This window comes from Hipposideros armiger, unplaced genomic scaffold (assembly GCF_001890085.2).
Source record: "Hipposideros armiger isolate ML-2016 unplaced genomic scaffold, ASM189008v1 scaffold_172, whole genome shotgun sequence".
NCBI classification, from domain to species: Eukaryota; Metazoa; Chordata; class Mammalia; order Chiroptera; family Hipposideridae; genus Hipposideros; species Hipposideros armiger.
This window is the reverse complement of record NW_017731522.1, coordinates 2472883-2498821: the sequence shown is the minus strand read 5'-3', so window position 1 is coordinate 2498821 and position 25939 is coordinate 2472883.

The following is a 25939-nucleotide window of genomic DNA, read 5'->3' as shown; positions in this document are numbered from 1 at the left end:
TTCAAGTAGTTCAGGTGGGGAGACAACAATTTCCGAGCCTCTGTTTTAATATTTGGTAAAATCTTTCTGGTTCTCTCCCTTTGTGGCACGTGGTGGGATTATTCTTCCCCTTGTGGAGGGTGAGTCTGTGTCACTAGTTCTGGCCACTGTGCTTTGCATGGTTGTGACGTGGTCACTTCCAGACTGGAGCATTTAATTGGGGGTGCAAGACTTCCTGGAGCTCTTTTCCCCTGCCACAGTGTTTGACAGTGTTAATCATGAAGGCTGTTCCATCACCTCCTTCCCAGAGTAAGGAGTCTTGGAGAAAAGCTTCAAGGTGATAGGCAGCATAAATGAAAAATGAACCCTTCTTGTTATAAGCTTCTCATAAGCTACTACTCATTTGCAGGGCTTGGCAAACTCTTTCTATAAAGTCTTGTGGGCCATATAGGTGGTTTATCCCCTTTGTTCTCCTTCTTTATGATCCTTAAAATTGTAAAAATCATTCTTAGTTCATGTTGTACAAAAACAGACCCTAGGTTGGATTGTCCCGACGGCTATAGTTTGCCATCCTCTGCTACAGTAACCTGCTATATTTTGACTAATGCAGCATCAGAAAAACAGGAAACAAAATGCATGTGGTTCTTTCATCGTTGCTTTTTTCTGTGAGTCTCTTCAGTTCTTGTTTCTCTCTGGACAAGCTTCCTTTGCTCCTTGGCCTGCACATGGCCTAATGCAGTCACAGCAGATGGCTCAGTATGGCTACCCTTGTCTCAACCTTTCTGCTTAAATATCTCTGACCTATCAGTTCACATTCTCTAAGTACCATCTGATTGGTTACTTAACAACCAATGTGTTAGGTAAGTTTTCATCTCCGATCCAATCAGCAAGAGCAGGTTGCAGTACAGAGTCACTCCTTTTAGAAGCTGAGTGTGGGACAGATTCTAGAAGGGACCACGGACAGGGAATGTTTATAGATTTTTCTAATAGAGGACTCCAACATTTTCTACAGACCCTTTCCATTCCCCTTGTTTGGTATAGGACGCACATGTTTTTTTTCCCTGCTTTTCACCTGACAATCTTTAACCCATATCTTAAGATTTAGCTTAACTATCTTTTCCTCTGTGAAATCCTTCATTAACTATTAACATAATGTCATGCCTACTATTCAACCCAACTAGGCAAAATTAGTTGCTTCTCTTTTGTGGTCCCATATTACATTATATAAACATGCCAAATTAATACAGTAATGTAATGGTTACATGTGTATCTCCCTTACAAAGGGCTCAGTTTGGTGGAAGAAACCACAGCTTATTCACTCTCATGATAGCTTTTTTTTGCTGGGGTGGGGTGGGGTGGGGTGCTTCTTCCTCAGTCCTTGAGGGGCACTGTCTCATCATAATTTCTATCTTTCTAAATTTCGATTTGTCTTTGGCAACCATATCTGAGGTCCTTAGTAACAACAATTACTTCAAAATAGAGATTCGATGAATTTACATTTTCCTTTAGCAGAACAAATCTAATTTTCATAAGAAATTTTCTTCAGATGTACAGAAAAGAAATTGTGAAATCTATAGGCAACCATGTATAAAACCTAACCCCCAAAATAAAACTCTAGCCTGAAGGCTAATAAGAATTAGATAACTTTTCCTATAGCCTAACTTCACATGACAGTTTTTTGACACCAGTGCAGTACAACGTTATGGACATTTTAGCGAGCTGGGATAGAACTTCAGTTACCAAACTGCCATCAGCTGGTTTAACTTTAATAAAACATCAAGCTGCTAAATATGCCATGCCTTTCTGGTTCCAGCATTTAGTGTGTTCACTGATTGCTTACAGTTTCTGGAATGCAGGCAAAAGTCAACACAATATGTATAAAATATTTATTTATTTCAAATTTTTATTTGGCAGTATTTGAACCTGGTAATGTCACTTTTTAAATACTTATGAATTTTGTTTTAGCATATAATGTTACTTAAAAGTAAATTTTGCCCTATTAGAAGATAATTTAATACTTGAAAATGACAAAGTTTGTGATCTGGGAATGCTTTTTAGGCATTTCCGTCTGAGAATGGTCAGTATCTGTCAGAGAATAATCAATTGTTGGTTGATGTTGAACTTGTTTTATTCATAGATTAACCCATCCTTTTTCTTTGCTATCAAATAGGAAATAAAATGTTCTATTTGAGTATTCACTGATATTGCTTGGATGGTAAGAAACTTGGGTTAGCAGTGGCATAGAGGCTAGAAGTGATAAAGAGAAAATAAGGTAGCCAATAAGTACTTGGGGGAGAAGTAAAGTACAAGTTGCTGGGAGAGCAAGTACAGAGAAGGGAAGGGCCAGTAATCAGAAGCAAAGGAATGGGGGGAAAGTCCCCAGAGAGAGGAAATACAGATTGAGAAGAATAAGCCCTATTTTCATAGAAATTGACCATCTACCTGTATACTGGACCCTTAATGAGTGGCTGTTGGACTTAAGGGTACGTCTAATATCCTATGTGTTGTTCCCATAGCCAAAAGCACCAGCAATATACCAGTTCTGCCTTGGGCCAGCTACCCATTTCCTCATAAGGTCCTCATGACACATACAAGCCTAGGAACAGTGATCAGTGATGAAGTGATGAGGTATCATTGTGGTTGAACCTAAACACCAAGATTTAAACATCTCTTGGGTTGTCAGAAAAGTCATGACATACTTTTTCTTTGTTTTTCATTGCAAAAATGCATCATGACTTTTCCGACAACCTAATAGTAGGGTAACTTGACCAAACTGAAGTTTTCTGCCTTCAGAGCCAGTTAGGCCTAATCAGCCTCAGATAAACCAGGTTGTGAGAATGGCTCTAACCATCCCCCTTTGACCCCAAATGCTCAAATATAGGACTCTGGTTAAATCACCATGAGATGAGATGTCTGATATCTAACAACAATGGGCAGTGGAGCTGGACCAAGCCTAGGTTTCCTTCCAAAGCTACGTAACAGGAAGGAAAGAGAGCATCTAAGAAGAAACAGAGGGATGGCAGGCCCTGCAGGAACAGCCCTAGGCTCTTACCATTTATTTGAGGAGCAAGGAAGAAAGAGAAGAAAGGCCACGCCCACACATGACATGATCTTTATCACCTCTCAAAATCATCCCATCAATATTCTTAAATTTCAGCAACTTTTCCCTCCTTGGGAAGCCAAGTTTCTTGCTACTGATCCTAGGGAAGTAGGAATCAGGTTAGAATGAAAAAGGAAGGAAACAGCCTTGACTCCTTCTAGAGATGAATAGAGCCTCACTTTACTTCCTTGTGTTACACAAATATATTGAAGACAGACTAGAATAGTGTCTACCAAGTGCAATATTCAGGTCATCTCAGATCGTTGTGAATTTCCATTGAACAAAACTTGTTAATTGTTTATAAATATCTCTACCCTTGGATCCCAAATATGACCAATATTTTGAATGAACTCCTGGCCCAGGTATGCCTTCTGATATGCCAAGTGTCTGCTTCACCATTCAGACCCCCGACAACTCTTTATGTGCCCTCACATCTTTAACCCAAGATAGTGAATCTTGACTTTTAAAAGAGTAGACATTTGAGCAGCTCACATTTTCCTGTAGGAAAGTTCTTTGTTTTCTTTTTTCTTTTTTTTAAACAACAAAAGAGCTTTTTAAAAGGGAACCATTTAGCAACATTCATTTCCAAAGTTTTTTCTTTTGATAGGCTGTAAATAAATTTGCAAAATCATGTAACTTTGTGGTAATAACATGACCTGGAAATTACAAAGTAATTAAACTCAAAGCATCTAAGTATAGTACTCCAAGAATAATTTATTTCTTGGTGCCAGGAGTCAAGATTTTATGCTGCTAAGCACTAATGCAAAATGAATTAGTACTGAAAGTTCCAAGCTGCCACATGCCAGGAGTTATGGGTGCTGCCTGTGCCCTTGCTGGGTGTAATTGATGACTGCATTGAGTTGAAGCAGTGGTGTAAGGATGTTTGGAGATGACTTGTTACAAAAGTTTATTGTGATTTTAAGCAAGTGCTGTGTTCCTTGTGGAAGGTGACTATAAGCATCAGAGTGGCCTATGTAAAGAACTACTGCCCTAAGAGTCAGTGAGTGTTCAGTCAAACCTGGATGTATCCAAGGGTTTAAAAATGGAGGTGATAGTTTGATGTTGCAGCTTAAGTTTACTGATACCATAGGAAAGGCCTGGAAGAAATTTTTCCACGGTAAAAATGGGAAGTTTTCAGGTCACGGTTTGAACTGTCCAACCTCAGTGGAAAAGAATTCAAAGCCAAGTACTTCCCCAAATCCCTGAGGCCAACTGCCTGCCCCCAAAGCAGCTGGCCAACAGACTTGTGGCAGCCATCTTGATTTAGGCACTGTTTGCTCTCTTGGACTGTCCTTATCTGCCGCACCAGATGGCTGGCACTGAAGGCAACTTTTTTTCTGCTGAAAGAAACAGATAAAATACTTAAGGTCACCTCTCTACATTGTCTGCTTGGGCCTCCTGAGAAGAAAATAAAGAGACATGCTACTTTCCAGCCTTAAAAAATTGGTGTTATCTATTATGTGTTGTGGCTTGGTTGAAGTGGCTGTAAAATGTACTAGGAACAGAGTCAATTTGGCTGCCTCTTTAGGGGCTCAGGATGGCTGTACCCTCAACGTAAGGTCACTTCTCAAGGTTGTTGCCTCACTTGGCTTTTTTCTTCTAAACTCTTGATTGTCTTTCTGCACCTTGCCGCTTCAGACCTGAGGAATGTAACCCTTCCACTCTTATTCGCCCTGGGGTACTGTGCCAGTCCTGTGGTTTCCCTACATCTGCCCACATATTTTAAATATTCCCTTCATTAAATCCTCTTTGGATTATCCTAATTTGAATGAACCATCTGTTTCCTGTTGGGATGCTGACTGATATTCTTACTGTATGGGGAAAAATTTTGAGTTAAATGTTTGTCATTGATACTTATTTTAACTGTTCAGAGCACGTGGTCTGTGGAATACAAATTCTAATTCTAAATCTTTGTGACTGTCTTTATTTTTGTTTTTATGACTTGGGAGCTAGAATGTGGTTTATTTTTATAAATGATTCATAAATGTTTAAAAAGCCATTTTCTTTATATAGGAGGCAGGGTTCTACATAGAGTCATTATACTAAACTTAAAAAAAATTAGACCCACCAACAGTCATAACAGAGAGACCTTTGAAAATACCCAAATTTGAAATACTCCCAGAACATGAATTGTCTCCCATCAAATGTTGTAATGTGTGATTGAAAAATGTAAATAAGCCCCCCAGGCTCCTAAAGATAGAAACAATACAAGCTCTGATTAGTAGAAAATGAGGTCAGTGGACAGGTGGATGCTGGGCTCTCTGCTAAGTTCACTTACAAGCTCATTTCACCCGGGTCAGACCCTCAGAACTTCAGGCTTCAGGAAAGTCCCATGTAGCTACATTCCGAAGACCTTTGGAGCACTCCTGTGAAATTGGACCTGCAAGTGTGGAATCTGTAAAGACCCAGTGACCTTTGTTTTGCCAAGCTAGTTGCCTGGGACACTGGCCAAGGCACTGAACAGCTGTGATGCAGGCATAGTCACTGCTGCCCATGGACAGCGAGCACTGAGCATTGGTAGAATGCACATGTATGAGACATGGAGATGATGACAGTATCTGGTATGTGGAGTACGAGACACCTATATGCTATGGCTGCTGGAAGCCCATGAAGCAGGACAGATGTGCCAATAGAAACCATAGAGAGGAAAAAGGTTAACAATTCAGAGATTTCTATAGTTCTTTTTCTCTTGATCTTTGCTTTTGAAGCTGTTTCTGGAAGGCTAGGGTCTAATAAGAGACTTCAAGATAGTTTGAACTTTTAATTAATGAGCACTAACTTTTTTTTTTAAAGATTTTCATTGGGGAATTGGGGGAAGGGGACCAGACAAGTTGCTGTCTTTTTGTTCTTCAGTCTAGTTGTGGAGGACGTTGCTTCACTGGTCCAAGTTGGCACCATCATTACGCTCTTACCGGGTGAGGCAGATCAGTCGCCGGCTTCTGGATGGCCACTCACTGCGGCTACTGGCCACTCACGCTGGCTGCTGGCTACACATGGTAGCTTACGGCAGCCCACTGCAGCAGGGGACTGCAGCCTATGCCATCGTCGGCGACTCACGGCAGCCCAGCTCCAGGTTGAGCTGTTGTTCAGCATCTTAGCTGTAGAGGGCAGTGTCACTGGCCCTCATATGTGGGATCCGAACCAGGGCCCTCTGGCATCCCAAGCCAGCTCTTAACCAACGCGCCACTCGGCCAGCCCGAGCACTAACTTTTAATGCTCAAATATTTTATATACTTTAATCATTTTGTCTGCTTGGTTTACTAAAGACTAAAAGAGATGTGATAAAATTTCTCATTATGATTGTGTTTGTCAATTTCTGCCTAGAAACTCTTTTCTTCATAAATATAACTTACTTGTCATGTATTCCATTTCTTGATCTTGTATCTCCAATATTTCAGTTAATTTACCCTAAACCGTTATTGATTGGTAATGAATTAATACATTATCTGAATCCATAGGCTATGTATACCTAGAAAGCCCTCTACTTCACATAAGTCCAGTTGTGAAGATTCTATTCGTAAGCCGAATAGACCACTATAGACTATGTGGCATTTTAATGTGCTTTTGATCTGCTGTGTTTCTTTGCTCATATTTATAGAAGCTTGCATTAATGAGAGTTCCCATGTTGAGAGTGCATAATTAGAGGCTCTTCTGTATTAATTTAAATTGAATATCTGTCCACAATGAGAAAGAGATGGAATGAATGTTGGGAGTCGTAGCAGACATGTGCAATTGAGATTTCCCCTTCAAGAAAGGACTCCTTGCTCAGCTGCAAGATTTGTGGTTAGCTGATGGTCTCCAGCTATTACCTCCTTCAGGGGACCCTAGCTTTGGAGCCAAGGTCATGCTCCTTCTGAGGTAGCTCCAGCCAATGACTGAGCAGCACAGTGGTACAAGGAAGGGCTTAACCTTTTCTGTCCAGTGGAAGACTCCTCCATAGGGCAGTCTGTGCTCTGCAGAGTTCTTTTGGGCTGCAAGATCTGTATAGGGTCTGAATATCCCCCTGCCCAATTTGGTTTCCTCCCTTTTTCTCTCCAAAATATCTCCTGTACTCCTTACATAAATATAATGAAGTATTTAGTCTTAGCATTTACTTCCCAGAGGACCCAACTGATACCAGAGGTAACCCAAAATGTCCATTCCAAACCAATTATTTTACTTTTTCTCCATGCTGCTTCTGTAACTCTTTTAAAAAGATTAAAGATTTTGTTTCAACCTTGGAATTAGTTTTATTTCAACTTGTGAAGTAATGTGCCCAACAGATTCATCAATAGATTCAGGAAACCATTGGTCCTTAGTACTCCTACAACTCTTGTTCTGTCCCAAGGCATTTTGCGTGAGTGACCTCAATACCACTGAGGCACAAATGTGGTGTTACAGACACTATTGATCTCCTGAAAGATACTGCAAGGAAATGATTCATTGATTCCATCCAGAAGCACAAATCTGCAGCCATGTGAGGAAAGGCCATTGCAGGAAGAAGCAGTTTTTAAGTCATTTTTAATTCTAAATGTGTTTAATTCTGAAGGTGTTTATTTTCAGAGTTTGGCTCCATCTATACCTTCACTGTTCTTTAAACAGGTTAGAATATGAGAGGGGAGTGCTCAGACAGGTAGGGGGTAGCAGAATGAAGTGAATTTCAGGCAAGAGACCTCTGGATAGCAAGACTGAAGGAAGAAGTGAAAATAATAACAGTAAAATCTATCCTTTAATTACCTTAATCATTCAGAGGATGGCACTGGATGGCTAAAATGCAGACAAGGTTGTTTTCACCATTCATTTCATAAGAGCTTCCAGATTTTTGAAATTCTAGGCTCACCCAATTAGTAATATCCTGACATCATTGTGAATTTGACATGAATATCCAGGATGGGCATATATTACGGGGTGAGGCTGAGTGATGGTATAGGGTTAATACTGATGGCATGTCGGCCACATCCTGTGTGGTTAATAAGTCCATAGGGGATTCTAAAAAGTGAATCAAATATTTGTTTACCACAGCCTTTTCCTTTGGTCACAATTTGATGAGGCTATTTAGAGCCATGCATCTTTAAGCTATTTTACTTTAGCGTCTGTGATAAGCTAGTAACAACAGGACTGTGATTCTCCATGTTTCTATGTGTGTGTGTGTGTGTGTGTGTGTGTGTGTGTGTGTGTGTGTGTGTGTACGCACGCGCGCACACAGGGGGTGTTGGGAGTGATGGTAAGTTGTATTAGTAACAAAGTGAAGAATTCAATAAGCAAAGATTTATTTACCTTGGGGGAGGGAGGGTTTCCATAAAGGTGATCAAAGACCTAAGTGATTTGGAGCCAGTCTCATTCTCCTCTTTCTCCACATGCCTGGAGGTAATTCCAGGTGCCCAGGTAGAGAAGTTGCTGGGAAGGGTGAGCTGGTCACCTTGCTGTCATTAATCACTTGCAGATGACTGGCTCCTGGAGCTCTCTCAGTCCTGCCCTGGCATGATCTATAGCATCTCCCAACAACAAGGCATGTGAAAGCTCAGTTCCTCCTTTAGGCATCTTTCTTCTCCAAATGTCAGCCTCAGAGAACCATCCTCGGGAGGAAAAAATATATCTCCTGCAATGTAGCTCCTTTATGATAAAAGCATCCTTTACACATGCATTTTTTAAATGGATTGCAATGCTTACTTTTTTACTTTGCGTAACCCACTTAATATGTTAGGACACGTGTAAAATGGAGAACATGTATAAATGAAATTAGTGTATGCTTGTCTCCCTTACTTCAAAGGATTGTTTTGCAAGTTCTCAAGTGGTATGTCATTGCCACTTATTTATCATACCTTACACAACAGTATTTGTCAAAACGTGTTTCCTGGAACACTGGTCCATTGAGTTGCTCATGAAGAAGCAGGCTTAGTTTGACTGGGTCTTAGGAAGTACTGCCAAACATACCTTATTCCTAGAGATTCACAGTGCATGTTTAAGGATCGGAGGAGTAGTGCCATCAAGAATCTATTAAACTTTGTTTAACCTAGTGCTTCCTAAACTTATTTGATGATGGAATCCTTTTTGTATGTGTATGTGTTTATTAATATCCCCAATACATACCACTTACTATAACCATGTACTGAAGACATACAGTAAAATGATGACTAGCCTGCACACTTATTGCTTGTCCCAGCTATGACGTGTACTGACTGTGTGACCTTGGACAAGTTCATTATCCTTTCTGTACCTCAGGTTCCTCATCTGGAAAATAGGAATAATAATAACACTGCATTAAGGTTGCTGTGAGATTCAAATGAGTTCACTTTTTGAAGTGCTTAGTAGAATGCCTGGCACTTAGTAAGCATTCCATAATGTTTCCTGTGGTCATTGTGACTTTCTGTGTTTGTCTTCAGAAAACAACTTCGGCCTAATAATGACAATAAATAAGAAGAGAGTATGAATTTATGGCTGACACACTTTCTCATATATGCATACTTAATCTCCAAATCAATCTTAATAGAGAGACATTATAGATGAAGAAAGAAAGGCTAAGAAATTTCAGTATATTTTTAATGAGTGGGTAGTAAAATGAAAAGCTAGGAATCAAATATGGTCTTCTGACATCAAAATTTTTTTTCCACTGAATAGCCTTGCTTTTCCTCTGATTTCACATTAAATATGAAAACTGCCCACTGATAGTAGCTGAGAAGGTCTGCATTTCACAGCACATAAAGCTGAAACTCCAAAAATTAAAGATAGAAATTAGAACTGAAAGGCATTACAGTAGATGAAATATAAGAAAAACAAGTAAGACAGGGGTCTTCTGAGCTATTAAGTTCCTGGGCTACTATTGCAGAAGAGTGAAGAGCACTTATTTGGGATACAAATATACTCCACCAGGTTATAAACTAAAAATCGGAATGTATATTCTGACCAAGCATCATTATGCTTTTTTTTTTGCATGCTAGAGAAAAATCTAGGTGTTGAAATACTGAATTTCTTTGACAGATATTAATGAGGGCAATAAACTGAATATTTGAGATCTGATTTTGAGTTGAAAAGAATTGATTTGTCCTTAGTTTAGCATAATTTATGATTTCCTTCAGCCATGCAAAATCTGAAATTCAGAAAAATCAGGCTTTGGCACTCAAGGTTTCCTAGAAAAATGCATTTTAGTGCATAAGTCCATAAATCAATATGGTACTATCATTCTTGACTCATCTTTGGGTCTCTGATGTTGGAATACCTAGGTGATCTTTGAAGTGTTGGGATGGAGGAGGGATGGTGTCAGGCTGCTATGTCAAACTACCCAAAATATTTGTTTAAAAAAATATGAAAATTACAGATGGTGGAGGTAGAACTATAATCTCACATATTCGCCATGGATGACCTTTAAAAAACAAGGTAATATCAACATATGCATAGGTTCAAATTCTTATCAAAACAGTTAACTAAATCAAGTAAAATACCTGTGTGGAGGGGTGGATAGGAAGAGAAGGCAAAAGATTTCATTCTGCTCAAATCACAGTGGTCCAATGATGTGACACCTGACTGGTCCAACTGGACAAATGAAAAGTAACATAAACCTTTTATTTAGGTCACTATTACTAGATTTTAGTGCCTCCTGTGCTCTCAATAAGTTTACCTTTCTTATGAACTACTTTCCTTCTTTTAATTTGTAAATGGGATCTATTTCTCATTTTGCTTTGCTTGCCAGGGAACTTAGTGCCAAGCCATAGTCATGATTGCATGTATCTGAAATCTGATGTAGTATCACCCCCTTGGCAACCATGATTGCTTATATTAATTTCTTTTCATACAAATTTGGATATTTGTGTGATGATACTCATGGTTTTGTTTGTTTTGGTTTGGTTTGGTTTGGTTTTTTGTCCATAGAAATGAGAGTAAAATGAAGGAGGGAAGTAAGAAAGACTTTTAGAGAAAGATTTTCAACAGTAAGCATTAAAAAATTAAAGTTTTTATTTATTAGCACTCAATCAGAGTTCCCCCACTCAGACATTTTACTTAACGAGCCTGTTAATACAATAATTATACTCAAAGTTATACATTGTGAGAAAACTGAAAAATGTGTTCTGATGTGAGATGAGACAAAGAGAATTATGAAAAAGGGAAGATGGTAAGACTGGACCCAATCAATACCTGTGACTTTTATTAAAAGTTCAAAGGAAACGATTGCCCAAATGAAGATAAGCATTTTGCAAAGTAGAGAAATCTGTTGAAAGCTGCCAAAAAGACAAATAGAATTGAAACGTGAACTTTTGGACAAAGGTACACCACAAAACACCCTCCTAGTTACAATTTTATGAAACATTTTACCTGACTCTAAAGTCTTTGCATTTTCAGAGTCCTTTTAAATGTTTCTGTTTTCTCCAGGGAATCAGAAAGGAAATCCCCAGGACACTTCGCATTTCTCAGGAGAAAGAGAATCCATTTCCACTGAAATTTGGAATGGAAGCAAGTCTGGCCTCATTCTTTATCTGGGGACCCCTCCAAAATCGTCTCTTCCAACAATACCAGAGTTTGATAGCAAGGAGAGTGTCAGCAACAGAAAGGGCTAAGAGAGAAAATGAGCCACTTAGCTGGAGCTTCCTCTCTCCCTTGGGGTTGCTGAAATGTTCCCTTCCGTACTTCTTTGAGCATCTCTTCATGCCTGTGATGTTGTGATCCTGCTACTTTGTCCTTGTTTTATCTCAGATCTCAGTTAAAACAAGCTGCAGACTTGCAGCTGAAGACCAATAACTATTTATTTATAAGCCTCAAACAGCTATCAAGTGTGTATGTAAAGGCAAGTGGAATTGCTACTGAATGCATAAAGTAAATTGATTTGCACCTACAATTTAAATTTATTCTCCTGATATTTTTGACACTAATGTTGTGACTGAACTGCCATGATGAAGATTAATTATGTAAACGTTTCTTGCTGACTTTGTGAGCAGCCAGGTTGATTGTTTTACTTGATTTTCTCAGTTGGTGCCCAGTAGCAAGATGGGACACATTTCTGGCTTTTGCTTGGCATTGGCATAGATTAGGTGCCCTGGACCAGTGTGACCTAACAAGTATTTGGAGAAAGGTTTTTGCTAGTGACGGTGCTCCAGCTTCTTGATTGGGAAGGAAGAAGTGGAAGACCACTCAGTTCTTGGAATACTGTACACGTTTGGATTTGGGCAGTGTTTTCCAGAATAAAATGAGAATTGTGCCTCTACCATTGGTGTAAATGTGTCCTACACAGAAGAAATGGCAATCGGGTTTTCTTGCTCAAACAATATTGACCCCCAGCACCTTGAGCTAGAGACGATTAGGCTCTCAAAGGCTCCATTTTGCTTCTTTGCAAACGGGGATAATTGGAGTACTTCCCTGTGCTTGTTGGATGACTCACATTGGAGTCCCTGGGGTTCATGCTAAAGATGTACTTTAAAGTCCCAACTCAAGTCCCACAAAATCAGAACCACTGAGTAGAGCCTGTGAGTGTTCAGCTCTGGTTTAGGAGGCACTGCTACTCTCTTTTGAGATTATAGAGACACCTCGAGGCCTCTAGTTGTGAGCACATCACGGTCACATCTACAGGACTCAGTCCAAGCCCATGTGTGTGGTGGGAGAAGCAAGGCAGCGCACGTTCTCCCTGCAAGAGGCGTGCAGTAGGGGTTCCGTGCTGAGCTTACAAACACCCCAGGGCCTGATGTTTCAAGCCTTTGGCATCCACAGCTACTCCGCCAGAGAGGGTGTGAGCCCCCAGGCTCTCAAAACCCACATCACCACTGTGTGCAAACCAGGTGGCTCCCAGCCCCAGCCTACCTCCCTGGACACCCACCCCCAAATAAGGCCCGTATCTGTAGGTGGGCTGGTAACTGATATTTTCATCCCGAAACACGAACAGTCTTAATGAATTCCTGAAGCCAGAAAGCCCAGATTTGGTAAACAAACCTTACAAGCTTTGTGTGCTAGCCCTAGAGAAAAAACACCCCTTGTTTTCCTAACTCCCATAAGTGAATCAAAAGAAAGCACAATTTACTATTTCTAGAAATTTATCTGCCTTGCTTGTATTTGAATTCACTTTCCTAATATATGTTTCATGCATTAGTCAGAGTCCTGGTGACAGAGGACAACTATGTGGTGATAGTGTGGGGAAACCACAGAAACACTTCATACCCCAGGGCCATTATCAGGAGGGGGCATTTACTGTAACTCATGGGCCTGAGGGAGGGGTTTGCAGACAAAGCAGCTGTGTGAAAAGGCATGCTTTTACATCCATTTCGCTGAGAGACGCTGCTTGGACCTGCGTCTCTCTCATGCCTCTATTCTCACGCTGGAAGCTAGAGAAGGCAGGGGACCCGTGCTGGGTAACCTCAGGGCAGGGAGCGAAGGACAGAGAATGGGTGAGGGGGCAGACAAAAGACACCCAGCACACCTTCATTTCATGATGGTCCTTTTAATAATATTAGCTGACATCCACTGGATACTAGTCGTGGGCATCAAATAATGCCAGGCACTGTACTAAGCATTTCATATGCCTTATCTGGTTTAACCCTCTCGGCAGAGCTGTAGGATAAAAATAATTATTTTAGGGATGAAAAGCTGCAGACTCAGAGAGGTTAAGGAAGCTAGGTTTCCTTTGTTTTAAAGTTCATATCATAATCAGGACACTAAATTTCTTTATGGAGTTGACAGACCAAACAGCCGTATTTTAGCTTGAGTTTGTATCAGTAGGTGGTATACTGATTCTTTAAGTCTATACTCAGAATGGTCGAGAAACTCTTTTCATTACCTGTCATTAATTAAGGAAGCTCAAAACGATCAGGCAGTGATGCCCTGCTTTTTCTCTTTAGCTCTTATTTATTTTATTTACGTATCTATTTCTTAACTTGTAAACTTTGTTTCAGAGTATAACATGCACACAGAAGAGTACTCAAATTTAAGTGCAGGGCCTGATGAATTTTCACAAAGTAATTTGCTGCGTAATCAGCACCCAGCTAAGAAATAGAACATTCCCAGCCCTAGAAGGCCCCTAAACCTCCTTCTAGGGTTTAACCCTCTGCCCACCATCCTGGTTTCTAATCACCATATATTACTTTTGTCTTTAGATCTTGTTGGGATGCAACAAGGAGATGAACAATACTTATTTTATACTTAATGCAGTCTTATTAATGATTTATTGTGCTAGATCAGAAGATGGCAAACCACAGCCCACGGGCCAAATAAAGCCCACTGCCTACTTTTGTAAATAAAGTTTTATTGGAACATAACATGGCCATTTGCCTACATATATGCTGTGGCTGATTCATGCTACAATGGCAGAGTTGAATAATCCCACAGAAGATCTTCTGTCCTCAAAGCCAAAAATAGTTACAATATGGCCCTTTGAAGAACAATTTACTGAGCCCTGGTCTGGAGTATGGAGAGAGAGTGGTAAAAAAACAGACCCAATCTGTGTCCTCCGAATGCATACAGACTGTGGGGGAGATGATAGTAAACAAGTAGCTGTACAAACAAATAATAAATGATATACTATCAGAGTTCTCTAAAAGGAAAGCCCCAGGTGCCACGTGGAGAACAGGAGGACCCTAGAGGCCATCCACTTTGTCCTGTCACGTTTTTCATCAAGTTCCCCTACCTGGACGAAGGACAGGTTTTGTTTTACTTGAACGGGGATGATCTGGGTCCTCTGGAACTCTAATGGAATATGGGTGAGCAGCCTGGTGAAAAACACTTTCAAACACCCCGCATTTGCAGCGGGAGAGAAGCTGACCCGAAGACAATATCTGAGCCACTGTGCAGAGCTGTCCCCAACATTACTGTGTGTCTGCTTGAGAACAGAATGTGGAATGTTGTCTTGGCTGTTTACCTTTAACCTTGAGGCACAGACCTGCTTCCTCTCTTTAATTACTCAGTGACCTCTCCTATCAGCAGCCTGGGGCTGTGAGTTCTTTCTCCTTGTGAACTTTTCTGCCAGTGTGATTCTGACTGAAGATGTTGAGAAGCCCTGGGCTGGGCGGCAGGTGCAAGCTTCCAGGAAGCGTGGTGTGTTTATATTTAATATTGTTGGGAAAGGTTTTGTTTTATTTTCGCCCCTGAGGAGTCTGCAAAGTGTGAACATTTGGATTTATCTATGAAGGAAGAAACTTGCAATGACTTTCCACCCTTGCCTAGTCCAGAATCACGTGAGTACAGGCGCATGGGGGAATCAAACCTGAGATGTCAGCGAGGGCACAGGTGCTGCCACACAGAATTTCAGCCTCCAGGCCTGCTAGGGGCTAACTCTTTGGTTTTGTGGTGTGATTTGTTCAAATGTTCTTTTCTTTCTTTCTTTCCTTTTAAATATTTTATCCAAATATATTCTCACGGGGCAAGCATTTCAGTTCCCTTGAGTTGGGTTTGTAGTTCTGAGAGGGTCATCTTTACAGCTGATTGTTGGCACAGACATCCTCAAGCCCTCCCTAATCGCAGGCGAGTAGCCCTTTGAGCTTTTCATGTTCTCAGCATATCTGCAACAACAAAATACGGTCTTGTCCTTCGGAGCTGCCTGCTACAAAGAAAAAACTTGGACATGATGATTTTGTCTCTTTGAACAAGAAGTCTCAGAAAGACTGTCTGTCAACACTGACGAGAGGAAGAAATTTACATTTACAGAAATTAGGTGTTCTTTAAACCAGGATGGCGAAACTCCGGACAAATTTCCATGCTTTAGCCCATATCAGACAACAATACTCAATGACTGTATGCCTTTCTGCTGAGCCTGGACAAGACCTCAAACTCACTCTTTTATTTCTTTCAATTTAATTTATTTTATTTTATTAAAGATTTTTAATAAAATATAGCTAACATATAATATTATATTAGTTTCAGGTATATACCATAGTTAGTCAACATTTATATACCTAAAGAAGTGATCACCATGATAAGTCTAGCAACTGCCTGACACCATACCATGCTATCACAATATTATCGACTACATTCCCAATGCTGTACATTACATCCCCATGACTCATTTGTCTTATACTTGGAAATTTGAACTTCTTATTCCTTTTCACCTTTCCTTCTCTTTTTATATTTGTCAATTACAGTTGACATTCAATATAATTTTATGTTAATTTCATGTGTACAGCATAGTGGTTAGACATTTGTATAATTTAAGAAATGATGCCATAGACTATTTGAATACTCACCTGGTACTATATGGTCTTGCAATTAAGTTCGTGAACTCATCCTGGAAGAAGTGCTACATACCTCATTGCTAAATATTGCTAAATAGTACTTTGAAGTACTCCCCTTGGGAAGCTATGCACTAATGCCAGCACCTAGTCCACCCTTCAAAGCAATTTTGGAACTCTTTTTCTGGAATGGCCATCAGAGCTTTCATCGTATTACCCTTGATGTCCTGAATGTTACCAAAATGTCTTCCTATCAGCATTTCCTTTATCTTTGAGTAAAGAAAGAAATCATTGGGGGCCAGATCAAGTGAGTAGGGAGGGTGTTCCAATACAAGTTATTTGTTTACTGGCTAAAAACTTCCTCACAGACAGTGCTGTGTGAGCTGGTGCCTTGTCGTGATGCAAGAGCCAAGAATTATTGGTGAAAAGTTCAGGTTGTCTAACTTTTTCATGCAGCCTTTTCAGCATTTTCAAATAGTAAACTTGATTAACAGTTTGTCCAGTTGGTACAAATTCATAATGAATAATCCCTCTGATATAAAAAAAAAGGCTAGCAACATCGTTGCAACAAGTTCACAAACTTGTCAGACTTCATACATAGTTATTACCATATTACTGACTATATTCCTTATGTTTATGTTATACCCCATAACTATTTTGTAACTATCAGTTCGTGCTTCTTAATCCCTTCACCGTTTTCACCCTGTCCCCCAACCCCTCCTATCTATCATCCCAACAAATCTAGTACCAATATGACACCATACGTAGTTATTACTATATTGCTGACTATATTCCTCATGCTATACCCTACATCCACATGGCTACTGTGTAACAACCAATTTGTACTTTTAATACCTTCCCCTTTTTTCACTCACCCCCCATTCTGGCAAACACCAAAATGTTTTCTGTTTCTGTGAGTTTGTTTCTGTATTGTTTATTTTGTTCTTTAGATTCCACATATAAGTGAAATCTCATTGCATCTCTCTTTCTCTGTCTGACACTCCACTCAGCACAGTACCCTCCAGGTCTGTCCATGCCACTGCAGATGGCAAGAACCCACACCCATCCATGGCCGAGCAATATTCCATTGTATATATGTACCACCTCCTCTTTATCCATTCTTCCATTGACAGACACTCAGGCTGCCTCCACATCTTGGCCATTGTAAACAATGCTGCAATGAACATACGGATGCACATGGTCCCGCAAAGTAGCCTTTGGGTTTCTTTAGATAAACACTCTGAAGTGGGATTACTGGGTGTTATATTGTCTCTCGTTATAGCCTTTGTTTTAAAGTCTATTTTTTCTGATATAAATATTGCTATCCCAGCAATATTTTTTTGTTTTTTCATTTCCATTTTAATGAAATATTTTTTTCCATCCCTTTACTTTCCATCTGTGTGTCTCTTTCAATCTGAAGTGAGTCTCTTGTAGGCAGAATATGTAAGGGTCTAGTTGCCTTTCTGTATCTTATGAGTAGAGCATGGAATCCATTTACATTAAATGTAATTGTTGATAGATATGTAGTTATTGCCATTTTATTATTCATAATTTTGATCCTTTTATTTTTTCCATCTTAAAGAAGTCCCTTTAATATTCCTTGTAATGCTCGTTTGGTAATAATGAAAAGCTTTTTCTTTTCTGGGAAACTCTTTATCTGTCTTTCCATTCTAAATGATGACTTTGCTGGGTAGAGTAATGTTGGTTGTAGGTTCTTGCTTTGCATCACGTTGAATGTTTCCTGTCAATCCCTTCTGGCCTGCAAAGTTTCTGTTGATAAATCAGCTGTCTTATGGGGTCTGCCTTATAAGTTACTTGTTGCCTTTCTCTTGCTGCTTGTAAGATTCTCTTTGTATTTAACCTTTGCCATTCTAATTATAATGTGTCCTGGTGTGGGCCTGTTTGGGTTCATCTTTTTTGGAACTCTCTACACTTCCTGGACTTGTATGTCTATTTCCTTCACCAGGTTAGAATGTTTTCAGTCATTATTTCTTCAAACAGGTTTTCGATACCTTGTTTTCTCTCTTCTCCTTCTGGTACCCTTCTGATGCAAATGTTGTTATGCTTCATGTTGTCCCAGAAGTCTCTTAAAGTATCCTCATTTTTTCAAATTATTTTTTCTGTTTTTGATTGGGTGTTTTCTGCTATCTTGTTCTCCAAATCGTTGCTTCAATCTTCTGCTTAATGTAGTCTGCTGGTGATTCCTTCTACTGCATTCTTTAGTAATTGTATTCTTCACTTCAGACTTGTTCTTTTTTATGGTTTCAATGTTCTTTTTATGCTTTCTATTTCTTTGTTGATGTACTCACTAAGTTCCTTGAGCATTCTTATAACCATGTTTTGAATTCTGTCTCTGATAGGCTGCTTGCCTCCTTTTTTTAAAATTCTTTTCCTAGAGTTTTCTCCTGTTGTTTTGGGACATATTTTTTTGTTTCCTTATTTTGGCTGCCTCTCTGTGTTTCTTTCTATGTATTAGGTAGATCTGCTATGTCCCACAGTCTTGGCCAGATGACCTTATATATTGGGTTGTCGGAATAATCATGATGCATTTTTGCAATGAAAAACATAGAAAAAAATACATCATGACTTTTCTGACAACCCAATAGTAGGTGCCCTGTGGGGCCTGGTGGCACAGTTTCCCTGGTCATTTGCACTGCATGCTCCAGGAGTGTCCCTTGTGTGTGTTGTATGTGTCCTCCTATTGTAGTTGAGCCTTATAGTTGCTATTGGCACATCAGTGGGTAGGATTGACCTTCATGCTGATTGGCTGTGGGGTTTGACTATGTCCACAGCTTATAGGCTGCTGTGTGGAGGGCTTACTCCTTTGAGTGGGATTCACCCCAGTGGACTCTGATGCCCTTTGAGTATGCTGCTTATGGGTTTAACTTGGTGGTGCTCTGCTATTGTCTAAAGTGAATCTCCAAGTATGTTTTTACTGGAGACTCTTGGGAAGGCCTCCGGTGCAGTCCCAGGTCCAGGTCACCCACTGCCTATTACTGGCCAGGGGCTACCTGGTAAGAGCTACAAAGCAATCCACAGTTTTTTACTGCCTGTGCTAACCCTGGAGTCATGTGGCAGGGGCCACATTTTGAACCAAGTTTGTCTGTCACCAGTACCAGGCCTGGGGTAGCTCTGCAAAATGCTAGGACATTCTGAGGCCTGCTGTCACCTGCTGGCTCCCTTAAAGTTCGGCCACTGATAAAGCCTCATTTGGTATGCATGTTGGGTGAGGCAGGGTCTTACTGAGTCACTAGAGTGGGAAGACCTTGGTCACCTGGTTAATGTAAATTCTGGTTTGGTGCCAGTGCTGAGGCTGAAGCTACTCAGCAAAAGTCTCAGACCACACTGAGGCCAGTTGCTGCCAGCCTGGGGTTTGTTGGACTCTGACAGTTTTCCAAGAAAGAGTGCAATTTGGGTGGGGCTGGCTGTTCTTAGAGAAAGCCCCTTTGTCTTTGGGGTAGTTTGGTGGGGAAGGGTCCCAGCAAGTAAACAGGGCAAAGCTGTGGAGCTCACCAGACTAATCAGATTCAGATTTGACTGTAAGTGTTGAAGGAGGGCTTAACACAGGAAAGATGGCGCCAGTGTACTGGTTTCTAGGAAGAAGGACCCTTCACAGGGAAAATGCCAACTGTCCTCAAGCATTCATCCCAAAGCCACAGAACTTAGTCTATCCCTGTATGTCTCCAACACCCCCCCAAATTACTATCCCTTTGCCAGAGCCCAAGGTAAGTGCCTGTGAGTGAGCGAGTCTGTGCATGGGTCCTATAAGAGGATGTCTGGGTTTCCCATCACTTTCCCTCCCACCTGGAGGGTCAGAAACCCCACTGTTTTTCACAGCAGATGCTGTGTGGGCTCCTCTTCCCGACAGAAGTACTCTGGGCTAGGGAGGTCGGTGTGGGGCTTGGGTCCCTTGCTTTTCTGGGGGTACTTCTGTGGCCAAGATATCCTTACTTATTCTCAACCGCCACGTGGAGGTTTGGGGCCAGCCAGTTCTACATCTCCATCCCTCCTACCAGTCTCGATGTGGCTTCTTCTTTATATCCTTAGTTATAATACTGCTATTCAGCCAGACTTCAGATGGTTCTCCAGGTTTATTGTTCTATAATTTAGTTGTAATTTTAATGTGTTCATGGAAGGAAGCAGGCACAGTCCTTATCTACTCTGACATCTTGGATCTCCCTCCCAGACTCATTCTTAACACTGTATTTCTTGTAGCTACTATCAGGAAATAAAATACAAGCTTAAACAAATTTACCATTTCTGATTTAAGTAATTACTTTTGAGTAGATGGGCTATTTTGAATAATAATAATAATAATAATAATAATAATAATAATAATAGATATTCATTGAGTATTTATTATGTGCCAGACATTATTCTAAGTGCTTAGCATGTACTCACTCATTTAATATAAATCACATGAGTACAGCCTTTGTTTGGATTATTGTCACATTACCAGTGCCTGGAAGAGTCTCTGGTATATAGTGAGTGCTTAATAAATCCTGTATCCAAACAAATTCTAAAAACAACTATTATTATTTTCATTTTCCAGGAGAGAAAACTGAGGCCCAGGAAACTTAAGTAACTCTCCTAAGCTAATAAGGGCTGGAGCCATAATTTGATATTGCTTTAGTATCTCGTTCATACTTTTAACCACTTTGATGTCTTGCTTCTTATAGGAGCTGTTTGATATCTCTGTTCTTATTTGTTAATGTCTAGCTAGTAACTTTCTTACTCAGTCTCATTGCTTGTCTTTATTCTTCTTGCTTCTATCCTTCTTGATATTTTAGAGAGCTATTCATCTCTGAAACAAACAAGGGAAGAGCAGGAGGTGACGTTTAAATGCCTATGGGGTTTAGACACAAGACATAAGTAAGTGAGGGGGCAGGCCACATGGGGACCACAGGGCAGTGCAGAATATGTCACTCTGGGCAGCCACTATTCAGCTGTAGCAATTGCACCTGTAGAAATCCAAGCCAATATTGTCAAATCTCATTTTTCAATATAAATAGGAAATCTGAACTTTCACACGAAAATATCAAACATCGATCTGAAGAATCCCATATATAAAATGTTGACAAGCAAGGCAATTTAATAAATAAAAATTAACAAAACATTGAAAGTCAAATAAAATCTCTTGGTAGGCTCAATCTAGTTGGCAACCTATGAGAGAAAGTCAAGTTGAAATAGAAGTAAAATTGGCTTTGGAGAATTGATCCTATATTTCTGGTTCAAAAAAAAAGACCATGATGAGAGACAGTTGTAACTGTTATATTTTGCCATGTATAATGCACTCCCATGTATAATGCACACCTATGTTTTTGCCCCAAACTTTCAGGGAAAAAAATCTTTCATTTTAATTTTTTAATTCAAATTCTTATTTGTTTACATTTAGGTACTTGTTTTCTGTATTATAAAGGAATTTTAGCATTTATTTTTTAACATATTATGGTACAAGAAATTTTATGTACTGGTAACAAATTTATGATATTTACGCATCATAGAAGGCCAAGAACTCTTTGTCATTTCAAGTTCATTGTAAGTTCAACAAAATCAATTATCGTATTCCAGGGTGTTTTTTGCATATGGATTATCGTTATTGATTTCTAGAGTTACACTTTTAACTCATAAGCATAAATAAAAGAATTAAAAACATTTATATAAATATGGAATTAGCACTACCCAAGTATAATGTGCATCCTTATTTTTCCCTCACAAATTTGGGCAAAAAAATGTGCATTATACACAGCAAAATATGGCATATGTTAAAGTTTTAGAATAGGGGTTGTTTCTGGGAAATAGAACTGCAATAATAATAGTAGCACAATACTTTTGCATAGAGCTTCATATTTTTCAATTCACTTGTATATATGCATTTGAATCTCCCTGAAAATCATTTTGATGGTTCAATTACTTGGTCAATATTAAGCAGTGGGATTCAGAATTCAGACACTCATCTCCCAATTCTCTTTTCTTTTAGCGACACGAACCCTGAGTGGGGATGACCGACTTCCAATATTCAGAATTCTTACAGGCCTGTGCTTTTACATCTCATATAAAAAAAAAGTAAAAAAAAAAAAAAGACAGAGTGTATGCCTAATTTCTGATGAATGTTTAGATAGAAGAGAAACAGGACAATCATTTGAGGATGCTTGTATAATTGCTAAAGCGTGTTGTTCTTTGCAGGTCGAGGTTGTTGATTTCCATTTGGTCCTCTCTAAATCATCTCTAATTACAAAAATATGCACCTTTGAGAGTCCAGATAAATAATGTAATGGTGGCCTAATCATGTGTACATTCCTAAATGCTCAGCTAATGAGTTAGCAGGTTTGGGGTTTTGCTCCTCCGAGCGAAGCTTACTGCCCGCCAGAGCTGGGATGTGGCATGTTGTGCATGCTTCACAGAAACCATTTTAAATTAAGCAGATTTGAAAATTGTCACATAGAGGAAAATTTTTCAGATCACGGGGTCTGTGTGGGCCTCTCTAATGTCAGTTCTATGCAGGAAGGGCTCTTGGCATGTGATGCCTTTCTGCCAGGTTGTGTATTTGACAGCTGTTCTGGGGTGTCTTTTCCCAGCCACTGGCCTGGCTACTGTCATCTAGCCAATTGGAGTCGCAGGCAATTAATGTTATTTTTCTCAAGTGCCCCTAGAAGTGCTTATATGATGTAGCACTTCAGAATGAAATCTATGACCTTTGGAAATACAAGCACAGAAAGCAAATAAGCTTGGCTATGCATGTACTGTGTTCCATTAAGTTATGAAGAATATGAAAACAGATTGCAGTTGCTGGATATGAAGATGTCTGTGGAGCACTTTATGTCTCAGGATTCTTAAAAATGAAGATATGTGCCTACACCAAAACCCAGATAAACCATAAAAGGGTGGTAGGTATACTGAACAGCAATGCATTTACATATCTGCAGCAAGTTACTTAAAAAAATTTATGAATTGTAACACATCAGAATGGGGCACCATAACTAGTACTTTACACATGTTTTGCCACATTTTAAGAAGCATATTAACAAACTGGAAATGAAAAGAGAAACCCTGACATTTTAGGAAGGGTTGGAGAAAATGGTGCTGCTTGAGCTAGAAAGAGACGACTGGGGAATTACCCTCCAATGGGTAAAATGAACTCCATTAGGAAGCTTGGTTTATTTCCTGGATTATCCCCAGGGATTCCTTGTAATCCTTGGTTGAGAGGATTACCATGCTTGGAGCCTAGTAAGTGCTGAATAAAAATTTGTTGAATGAGTAAAAAAATAACTAAATAAAAGGGACCGATAGTACAAGACATTTGAGAAGAGTTGCATACATGAAAGATGCTGTTACATGCAATGGACTGCTTTGTAAGGTGTGCTCCCTGTTAGCCACTTAATCCTGGGATGTAAATTGGTGGCCTGTGGACCATCGTTTCCACATGGGTGGATATTACTTGCCTGCTCAGTGTTTTCTTAAAGTTTGGTGTTCAAACAATTTTTAATTGAGAGATGATTTCTTGTCCTCCCGCCCCCTCTCTCTACTCTGCTTTTCAGCAATTAAGTGGAGATGAGAAGCTGTTGCTCCCATTCGATGGCACATGTGTTTTTCCATTTTCCTCAGTGCCCGCTTCTCCCTGTTGCTTTAGACTCAGCTCCATTTCACTCATTGCTCTGACCTTCCTTGCCCCTTGCTGCCCTTGGCTTAAGCAGAGGTGGTGGCCAACCACCTGTCATGAGTGTAACAGTGGTTCCTGTATTGAGGAAAAGACTTTTAACTCTAAGAGGCCTTGGTTCGGTGATGAATAACCACACCCTGTTCATCAGAGTAAAAACAACATTGGTCTGGTTTCAACCCCAGTCAATCCCATCACAGGGAGCACTGCCTCAGTTACAAAATCCTGGGCTGTATTGGTCCAGGTGGCACTAAGTGCACTCAGAATTCCATTTTATATCCACCAAGGTGATTCGCTAAAACTATTTCTTCATCCCACCCTTCACCCCTCTTCCATCTCATGTACTTTGGTTTCCCTCCAGGTGCCCACACAGATACATTCCTCCAGGATCCAATCAAGGGATTATAGGAAAAGGGGGTGGAGGAACTCATGGAAATGAGTTGTGTCACCAATTAATAACATCAGTTTCAAGAAGAGCTGGAAATGAGCAAGTTTACAGGGAGCTGGGAACAGAAGCTTGTTTGCATTTAAAGGTTGCCATGGTTGTGCTAAATGCTAATCACTTTTCATCACGCTGGCTAACTGGCTAACGGGTGCGGAATTTTTGGCTCAAGTCCTTGTTAGCTATTCCAGGCTAGCTCCTGGGAGAGCTGCAGAGTTCTGGCTCCAGCTGTGCTCCTTCTTCTGCACTCGCTTCAAAGAATTATTCTTAGACGCAGTTCCCTAAATTTTAGACAATGATTCACAGGAGAAGGAGAGGCAGTGAGAGTGAAAAACAAACCACCTGATTCAGATTCAAGGTCCAATTGTTGACAACACACCTGATCAGGTAAAATTGGTAATAAAATGCTGCATTACGTACCTTCAATATCTTACATGTGTTGCATAACCATATTGGAAAAGACCAAATTGTCACATCACTCACTGGGGAATAGAGGTAATGAAATTTTTAGGGTGAGTCTAATCCAGTCACCTGGCAAGTGCTGAATAAATATCCACAAGGCTGGAGAGACCAATCGCCTGAGTCCTGGTGTTTGGCTCAGCTGGGCTGACAGCTTTGTGTTCCCACCATCTCTCAGGTGCCATAAGCCGGTGGCAGGATGGTGTCCTTGGGCCACACATGTTTTGGTTCCAGAGTCATTGTTCAATATGTCAGGCCATCAAGGCAGATGGTGAGCAGGACAATATTTCTGAACTTTTGGAAAACATACCACTCGAGAGTCCAGCTGGGGAAAATGCCTGAAATTGGAAAATAATGTAATAGAATATTTGATTTGCCACCAAAGACCTCAGCTGGGAAGACTGCCACATTGAAATGAGAGGACAGCTTGGCTGACTTGTATCTTTTAGCTTTACTTAGTAACTACTATCAGTGGGCTGGGTCCTGGACTCCCGGGGGGGGGGCCCAAAGTGCCCATTTTATCTCTGCCTGCTCCAAACAGCACACATCCACAAGCACACACCCCAGGTAAGGTTTGGAGCTTATCTAGAATGTTGTAACAACCCTAATAACAAAAGCCAGTGCCAATGGTCACTGGGTGTTTCCTCAGAGGCCCTATAGGTGGCCATTAGAGTGGATGACAAGCTAGATGAAATGTCATTTCCCTTTAGCTCAATTTGCTTTTCCTCCATGCTGCAAGCTACTGACTTGGCCTCTCTGAAGCAAAGTTTTTTGGGGGTATGTGTGTGTGAGTGTGTGTGTGTGTGTGTGGTGTGTGTGTGTGTGTGTGTGTGTGTGTGTGTGTGTGTGTGTGTGTTCACCAGAACCTTTCTGAACCAGAATACCTCATTGAGCCACTAATTTAAAAGTTGGGCTGTCCCTTGTCCATTCACATCCTAGCTCTCAGGGTCAAGTATTTGTCATTTCCTCCCAATATTCTCTGAAGTTCTCAGAGTATTGCCTTAGCATGTACCCCACCTATGGAAGGCTGCTTGTTATTTTAAACACCTGTGAGTCTGTTTTTCTTCCCCTGACTAAGGGAACACTCTTGGCAAATCTGAAACGCTGGAGAGTTAATGGTTCCAGAAGTAGCCTTAGCCAATATCAGATGGGAAGCCAGTGGAAAATACTTGAGCTGCTTTACCCCT